The sequence below is a fragment of the Peromyscus eremicus genome, chromosome 9 (genome assembly GCF_949786415.1).
Source record: "Peromyscus eremicus chromosome 9, PerEre_H2_v1, whole genome shotgun sequence".
Taxonomy (NCBI): domain Eukaryota; kingdom Metazoa; phylum Chordata; class Mammalia; order Rodentia; family Cricetidae; genus Peromyscus; species Peromyscus eremicus.
Window position 1 is genome coordinate 35,275,015 of NC_081425.1, and position 9,469 is coordinate 35,284,483.

Sequence of the window (9,469 nt, forward strand, 5' to 3'; positions counted from 1 at the left end):
GGATTTAGTCTTTGCTAGTACAAAACAAAAAAAAAAGAGGTTTCTGGGCTACACACTGCTTTGATAGAAACATAGACTCACTATTTCTGAGAGTTAATGGCTCCCAGAGCTGGCAGAAAACGTACCACCTCCATGTTGGGAAGCTGAAGTGGGCGGAGCCAGCAGCCACAGCGCCCTTTCAGTCTCAGAATGCTACAGTTTAAAGCAATAGACTCAAGGTAATATAAAGAATAAGCTACGTAAAGATGGCTACCACACAGAGAATCTGGATTATATTCTCTTTGATATTCATAACTGAAGAAAAACATTTGATTGCAAAAGCTGTTGAGTTATGCCAAAATGTATATTCTTTTTTTTTTTTAAATTTTGCAATACAGTTCAGTTTTATATATCAGCCATGGATTCCCTTGTTCTCCCCCCTCCCGCCCCCCTCACCTTCCCCACCAGCCCACCCCCTATTCCCACCTCCTCCAGGGCAAAGCCTCCCCCAAGGACTGAGATCAACCTGGTAGACTCAGTCCAGGCAGATCCAGTCCCCTCCTCCCAGGCCAAGCCAAGCGACCCTGCATAGGCCTCAGGTTTCAAACAGCCAACTCATGCAATGAGCACAGGACCCGGTCCCACTGCCTGGATGCCTCCCAAACAGATCAAGCCAATCAACTATCTCACCCATTCAGAGGGCCTGATCCAATTGGGGGCTCCTCAGCTATTGGTTCATAGTTCATGTGTTTCCATTCATTTGGCTATTTGTCCCTATGCTTTTTCCAATCTTGGTCTCAACAATTCTTGCTCATACAAACCCTCCTCTTTCTTGCCAATTGGACTCCCAGAGATCCACCCGGGGCCTAGCCATGGATCTCTGCATCCAGATCCCTCAGTTGTTGGATGGGGTTTCTAGCACGACAATTAGGGTGTTTGGCCATCTTATCACCAGAGTAGGTCAGTTCGGGCTATCTCTCGACCATTGCCAGTAGTCTGTTGTGGGGATATCTTCGTGGATTTCTGTGGGCCTCTCTAGCACTTTGCTTCTTTCTATTCTCATGTGGTCTTCATATACCATGGTCTCCTATTCCTTGTTCTCCCTCTCTGTTCTTGATCCAGCTGGGATCTCCTGCTCCCGCAAGCTCTCTTTCCCTCGACCCTCACTCTTCATTACCCCCACTCAAGTCCAGGCTGTTCATGTAGATCTCATCCATTTCTCCGTCATGGGGCAATCCCCGTGTCTTTCTTGGGGTCCTGTTTTCCAGGTAGCCTCCCTGGTGATGTGAGTAGCAGTCCAGTCATCCTTGTTCCACATCACTCACTCCTATGAGTGAGTACATACCATGTTTGTCTTTCTGAGTCTGGGTTACCTCACTCAGGATGATTTTTTCTAGATCCATCCATTTGCCTGCAAACCTCATGATGTCATTGTTTTTCTCTGCTGAGTAGTATTCCATTGTAGTCTTGAACACATTGGCATAGGAGATCACTTCCTAAATATAACACCAGTAGCACAGACACTGAGGGAAACAATCAATCAATGGGACCTCTTGAAACTGAGAAGCTTTTGTAGAGCAAAGGATATGGTCAACAAGGCAAAGCGACAGTCTACAAAATGGGAAAAGGTCTTCACCAACTCCACATCTGACAGAGGACTGATATCCAGAATATATAAGGAACTCAAGAAATTAGACATCAAAATGCCCAACAGTCCAATTAAGAAATGGGCTATAGAACTAAACAGAGAATTCTCAACAGAGGAATCTCAAATGGCTGAAAGACATTTAAGGAATTGCTCAACATCCCTAATCATCAGGGAAATGCAAATCAAAACAACTTTGAGATACCACCTTACGCCTGTCAGAATGGCTAAGATCAAAAACACTGAAGATACCTTATGCTGGAGAGGATGTGGAACTAGGGGAACTCTCCTCCACTGCTGGTGGGAATGCAAGCTTGTACAACCACTTTGGAAATCAATATGGCGCTTTCTTAGAAAGTTGGGAATCAATCTCCCCCAAGATCCAGCTCTACCACTCTTGGGCATATACCCAAGGAATGCTCAATCATACCACAAGAGCACTTGTTCAGCTATGTTCATATCAGCATTGTTTGTAATAGCCAGAACCTGGAAACAACCTACATGCCCTTCAACTGAAGAATGGATAAACAAAATGTGGTACATATACACAATGGAATACTACTCAGCAGAGAAAAACAATGACATCATGATATTTGCAGGCAAATGGATGGATCTAGAAAAAAATCATCCTGAGTGAGGTAACCCAGACTCAGAAAGACAAATATGGTATGTACTCACTCATAGGAGGATACTAGATGTGGAACAAGGATGACTGGACTGCTACTCACATCACCAAAATGTATATTCTAAAGGTACCTTGACTTCAAAATTTGGATATAAGGATATGTTGCTTTGGAAAGGAGGCTCTGCTTTTGTTTCCACAGAAAGCCAGAGGCTATGGATTTGTTTCAGATTAAGATACATCAGGTTTGACCAGCCAAGACCCCCTGAAAGGTCTCCGATGACACCAAGGCCCAGATGATCCAACATCCAAAACCATTTCAAGGCAACTGGCTCAGATGATACACCCTCACGGACTACTCCATAATCCTAAAATTTTCTTTGTGTCTCCATAAGATACAGTGCCCCCCCCCTCCAGCAGGAAGTAGTAAGAGAAGCTACGCCCAAATTCCCAAATATACCAAGCTGGCTTTGGAGATATGTAAAAGTTAAAACCTTCCTTTTTGAAAAAGAAGAAAAGGGGAAGTGCTGTGGGATGGTCTGTATGTAAAATTGCTCTGATTCGTCAATAAATAAAACACTGATTGGCCAGTGGCCAGGCAGGAAGTATAGGCGGGACTAACAGAGAGGAGAAAAGAAAGAACAGGAAGGCAGAAGGAGTCACTGCCAGCTACCACCATGACAAGCAGCATGTGAAGATGCCAGTAAGCCATGAGCCATGTGGAAAGGTATAGATTTATGGGAAAGGATTAATTTGAGCTATAAGAACAGTTAGCAAGAAGCCTGCCACGGCCATACAGTTTGTAAGCAATATAAGTCTCTGTGTTTACTTGGTTGGGTCTGAGCGGCTGTGGGACTGGCGGGTGACAAAGATTTGTCCTGACTGTGGGCAAGGCAGGAAAACTCTAACTCACAGTATTTAAGCAGCAGAAGAAGACAGGTCTTGGTTCCTCCCTTTTAAGTTACTAGTGGCTGGAGGGATGGCACAGCAGTTAAGAACATTAAACTTCTGTCCTTCCAGCAGACCTGAGTTCAAATCCAAGCACCCATGTCAAGTGACACACAACTACATGTGACTCTAGACTCAGAGGAACTGATGCCCTTTCCTGGCCTCTGCAGCAGACAGAGAGACAGACAGACAGACAGACACACACACACACACACACACACACACACACACAAAATTCTATTTTTAAAAAAGTAAAGAGAGGTATTAAACAACCAAAAGTAGGAGACAGTCATCATTTTCAAATCATGTTAATCTCAGCTTGGTTAAATCCTGTAATATGATGAAGTTGAAACTTCTGTATTTCTTCAAAAGTATTGTATCACTTTCTCCCCAAGTTTTTTTTTTTTTTTAATGAAGTTGAGCTAAAAATTTTCCGTTCTGTCTCGAACATGCAGCACATAGCCTCTTTATAGGACAAACTTTCTCTATTTGCAAACAACACCCCTGATGTCAGCAAATCAGTGCAGTGGGGGTTTATCATTGCAACAACTTCCGCAAGTAAGCACTGCAGACACCAGCTTCATACCTCACATCTTCAAAGAGTAGGACATTTTTTTCCCTTTTAAATAGGGTGGTTGTTTTTTCCTAATAAGCTATGAGTATTTACTGCTAGACCAACTTTCCAACTAAGAATAGCACTTACTTCATCCCTTAAAGATAATCTTCAGGACTGAGGTGATCGTTGTGAAAATAAAATATGCTCTGTGAGTATCCCACTAGTATGGGTAGACTAACCAGTTTCTCCAAGACTTCTTAAACTTTCCAATGTTGAGTCCATAGAGCACATTTGTACCCCAAACAGCAAGTGTCTGGGAAAGAGAAATAGCTACATTTCCTTAAGGACTCTAACATATAAAGTCCCTGAAGCAACAGTGTAATTTAACTGTATTATAGGAAATTACTAAAATCGCTGCCATTTATTGTTCCAGAAGTATTGGAGGAGATGAAGCTTGCATAGTCTATCTGTAACCTAAGTTTCGTATACATGAAATGGAAAAAATTACTCTCCACAGTGAGAACTTGCCTAAATCGTTTAACTAAATGATAAAAATTATTCTAAACAGAGTAATAAATAAATATAGGTGAACCTTTAATATAAGACTATTTTTAAACTAAAATATAATAAATCAAAGTTAGATAACTTAGGGACCTAAAAGAGTAATTCTCAAAAGCATTTCAAAAGGCACTTACAATCATGTGATGTGTCTGTGAAAAACTGATAGAAGCATGTATCAAAAAGAAGGAATTAATTTTTTAAAAGCAGAAACAGATAAAAATGAGGAAAACAACCTCATTTAACACCAAAAAAAGAGGAAAATATTTGAAATTAAAGAAATTTATTACCTTTTTAAAGGAGAAGGTAATAAAATATGTAATAAAAACAAAAATATTGATGAGAGAAACTCTACAAAATGTGAGTTGAAAGACTCCTCATATTCACAGTCTAGATAGCTTTAACCCGCCAATAGTACCCAACATGAGTCACTGAAATTTCCATCAAAGTACATATGACAATTTTACAAAACTAAAAAGACAACACTTACAGGCCGGTGGAACAAAGTGGAAAGCCAGTAGATAAACTGTTCATCAGCAAAGACACCAAGGGCAGGGCAAAGGAAAGTGTCCTTGAGTTGAATGCTTTTGACTAAAAATTAAATGTAAGACTTGAAAATGTAAAATTCTTAGAAGAAAGAGTAGTGGAAAATCCTCACAACATTGTTATAAGTAATAGTGGTTTCGATAGAAAACCAAATCATAGGCGACGAGAAAGAGAGAGAGAGAGAGAGAGAGAGAGAGAGAGAGAGAGGGAAATAGAATTACATCAAAGTCAGCAAACAGCAAGAGAATAGAATTGCATCACACGTATGATAAAGGATTATATATTTCAGGAAACATAATTTAGTACAATAAATAATGACCAGTTTTAAAATGATATGTAACTCACTTGTTTTTACTTTATTTTGAGAAAGGTCCCATTACATTGGCTGAGATGACCTGAAACCTGAAATCTTCCTGTCTTGCCCCCCAGATTAAATGAGATTGCAGGCATTGACTGCATATCCAGCTTCTAATAAAGCTCTCAATGTTTATATTTAGGAAATATTCAAATTCATAACTTCAGAAAATAGCGAAACATCATTGTACTAAATATATCATCAGTAGAAACAATAAATGGGATTGCTACACATGGGCTGCATGAGGCCAAGACCCCTGTTAACTGTTGAATTGAGGGATATACAACTGGTAGCCATCATCACTTAGTAAATTCTCAATGAAAACCTCTTGACTCAATAGTGGCTATGTGAACTACAACATACATATTCAATCAAGTCACCTCACAGCAGCATACAAGATACTTTAAACCCATCAACAACACAAATTTTACAAATCTCTATGACAGATATTACTACTATTTTATACATGAAGAAATTAAAAGCCGATTCCCTGTGGTGCGATGCCTTACTCAGCCTTGATGCAAGGAGGAGGGGCCAGCCTGTGTTGACTACCCCAGGGAGGCCTTACCCTCTATGAAGAGGGGATGGGGGTAGGATAGGGGTAGGTGGGGGGGGGAGCAGGAGAAGGGGAGGGATGCAGAACAAGGGTTAGTATGTAAAATGAAAGAAAAAATGCAATTAAAAAAAAAAACACTAAGGGCACACAGCAAGTGTCGAAGCCCAGCATCTCTCTAGATCACTTTAAAATTCTGAATTAAGTTTTAAGAAATGGCTTTCAACTTCCGGTCACTCTGAATCATTGGTACTGATAATATATTCTCTGAAAATCACCACCTAAGAGTCATCAAACTGCTTTGTCTCAACTCCATCATCATGATACCACAGCACTAAATATCAAGATGAAACCTCTATTAAATTACACAATTGAAGGCTATGCAAAAGACACCAAATAACACTGCAGCTTCTGGCATGTACCGTGTTTCTGTTTGGAATGTGAGTTATAATATTAAAGAGTAAAACAGGCCAGTTATAGCCATGCCTTCTTATACATGAACAAACACCTTATGACGCAGTTACATTCAAGCTCCTAGCTACAATTGGAGGGGAGTATTAGTCATGAAGACAATAGTAGAAACTTTATAGGAAGATTTTCTTTAATTTGCTTCTGAGTCAATCCAAATAGGAGAAATTGGGAAAACAAGATGCTTAAAGATAACTTGGAGTGAAAGATTTTTAAAACAGACCATAAATAGTGACTACACCCATACATTACAAAACATGGTTTAGTCACTTATGACATTTACTAGAATGTAACATTTAGAGAAAGATTATTTACTTAGTAAAAGGTACGTGTGTCTTGATTTCTAGCCATGTTCCGTATCCCATGAGAAAAGTTGTATTGTTTCTAGTAATTCTGAGACAGACAAACGAAGTTAAGAAGAGCAAAGCTTTGTCAGCTGCACGCACTATTCTGGCCCAGCACTACAACTACTGCTGTCTCAGCACACATAGGTTCTCACTACAAATAGGTAAATGAGTGAGTCATGATAACTACTGCTTCCTACCAGGGTCAGCACCACAGACAGCCACATGGCAGTCTGTCTTGCCTTCTGTCTGATGCCCTCCCTGATCCTTCATATCCTTCCATTGCTTTCCATGCCAGTACCTCACAGAAGTCCCCTTCATGGCTGATCTCTCCTCTCACCCTTCTCCAGCCTGTGCCTTGCTCAGAAAAGAATCATCCCTAAAATGCTGAGAGCAACCAGTCAATCAAGCACAAACTCTTTACAGTCTCTCTTCAAACTGTTCTATCTTTCACAGAGTGCCAAAGTCAAGCCTCCATTTGTGGGGCCTCAGGGCAAGAGACAAAGTCAAGATTTATTTTCACATTTTATATTATCTGCAGTTATCAAGGCAGCTAAATACACTCTACGCTTCTACCTTAATAATTATACCTTCATGATGATTCCACAGATCAAGTTCAAATTGAGGAAACTCAGACTCCTCCAAGTGGCATAACATAGCAGGGAAAAAAAGAGCATCTACAAAGACCCAAGGACCCATCTCTTGCCCTGTTCCAATTTGCATCTCAATCCAACTCCAGCCTGAGCCACAAGAGGCCTTGTGTTCACACTTCCAGGCACCCAACCCATGAGTCACATCTACACTCTCCCAAAGCACAATCCTTTGGCTAAGCCTCAGGCTCACACATGTACACACAACAGTGAGACAGTGAAAAAAAAAAAAAAAGGAGCATTATAACCCCTGGGCTTGGCCAAGAACTTGCCTGGGTCCTGAGTAAATGGTGTATGGTCTGATGACTGCAAGCATATCCAGTGAACTCATGGCCTTTGGGAGAAAATGTATAACCCAAAGAAAGCCAAAAACAGGACCTGCAGACACAGGTCCAGCACCCAAGCATTAGTCACTGGGCAACATTACATTAGAGCTCGCTCTCTCTCTCTCTCTCTCTCTCTCTCTCTCTCTCTCTCTCTCTCTCTCTCTCCCCTCTCTCTCTCTCTCTCTCATCTCTCCTCTCTCTCATATCTCTCCTATACCTCCTCTCTCTAATATCTATTTCTCCTATCTCCTCTCTCTCTCACACACACAAATAGACAAATACACACACACACACACACACACACACACACACACACACACACACACACCCCTCTGTGGATCACAATTTCTTAAACTGTGAGTTGTATAACTGAATGTATGGTTAGGATAAACAAACAAACAAACAAACATGGCAACAGTAACAGTTTTCTGAGCATATGACAACCAAAAGCAAATTATTCAAAATCAAATATGTAATTAGTCCAAGGTGTTTCTGGAAGTATTGCCTGTGCTACATCATAAAGCTACACAGAAATCTTGATTTGGAACTTAATGCTGACAAAATCAAAATGCTTTGGCTCAAATTAAAGCTATAACAGAGTGCAAATTGCAGTGGTTTTACTGTACATACAAAATTTTCTGCTTCTATAAAACAATGGCTTAATTATAGCAAAAGAAGATTCTTAATATTTTCATCATAGCAAACAAAGGTTTTTTTAAATATTTTCCTACCATCTTTCCTTCTGAATTAGTATACATGTAGACTGCATTATATTTGAATATTTCATTTTAAAAATGGCAATTTGAATTATTGCCTTGAACTTCTTTGAAAACCATTAGGTGAATTTTGGCTTGGGATTGGTATATAACTTCCAACCATTTCTGAAATGACCCTTAAGTGTATTTCTGCTATTTTGCACTGTGTATTTAGACTAACCAACATTTTTCTTACCAGTGACAACTGCATGAGCAATATATGGACCAACTCTCACAAAGGTTGAAGATGCTCACAGGATCAAATACTGAAACGAAGTTTTAATACTTTGTGTAAAAGTAAACAATCACCTCATTGGTCTTCAACACTGCTTACATTTTAATAAATCAGAAAATTACATAGAAACCAAAGAATCGTTTAAAGAGAAATTTCCTTATGATTTATTTCCAGTAAGTATTTGTATGTCTTTTTTATGTATCTATATGGCCAGGTAGTGTATAAACCTCACAGGCAAGATGGACTGCTCCGGATGACTGCTCTGCCTGCTCTCAGCGTGTGTTTCGACATTCATCATTTCTGTACTTGGAATTTCAGTACTTCTCCCTTCGTTGCTTCTCTCCCTGTCCGTGAATGTGCATCTATCTCCCCTTGAATTCCAAAGCTAAAGTCGTGTGCCTCTTTTCCTTCAGTGCCAAATGTCTAAAGAAGAGACTCTAGCCTCTCACTCAAGAAATACTGTCTCCCAAATCTTCACTCTGAGACAGTGATTGCCAACTATTGATAAAATGATCCTGACATGTCTACCAGTAAGAGCGCAGATAAATAGCTATACAAGTGGGGAAACAGCAAGAATGATTTAATTGGAATTGTGAAGCAATTTTTATACTTCAAATTATAAAGAAACTGAAGTGCAACAAACAGAATACTGAAGTGCAATTAGGTATTTCTTTATGTAGACAATATTAGAGTGTGAAAAAATCTCTCAAAGAAGTTAAATAGTGTGAAGTCTCTACCTTCATCTTATGGATTCTGCTAGTGTGTACAATTGGGTTCTTCTTTGTGTCTTTAAGTGTCCCCAAATGGATTGGCTACCATGGTCAAGGAGACAGTTTAGAAGCAGATGTCATAGCCTTGTGTACATAGGTGTCCCAAAGAATCGGTAGATGGGAATTTGGAGTTTGAGCTTAAGAATGCAAAAAGTTACA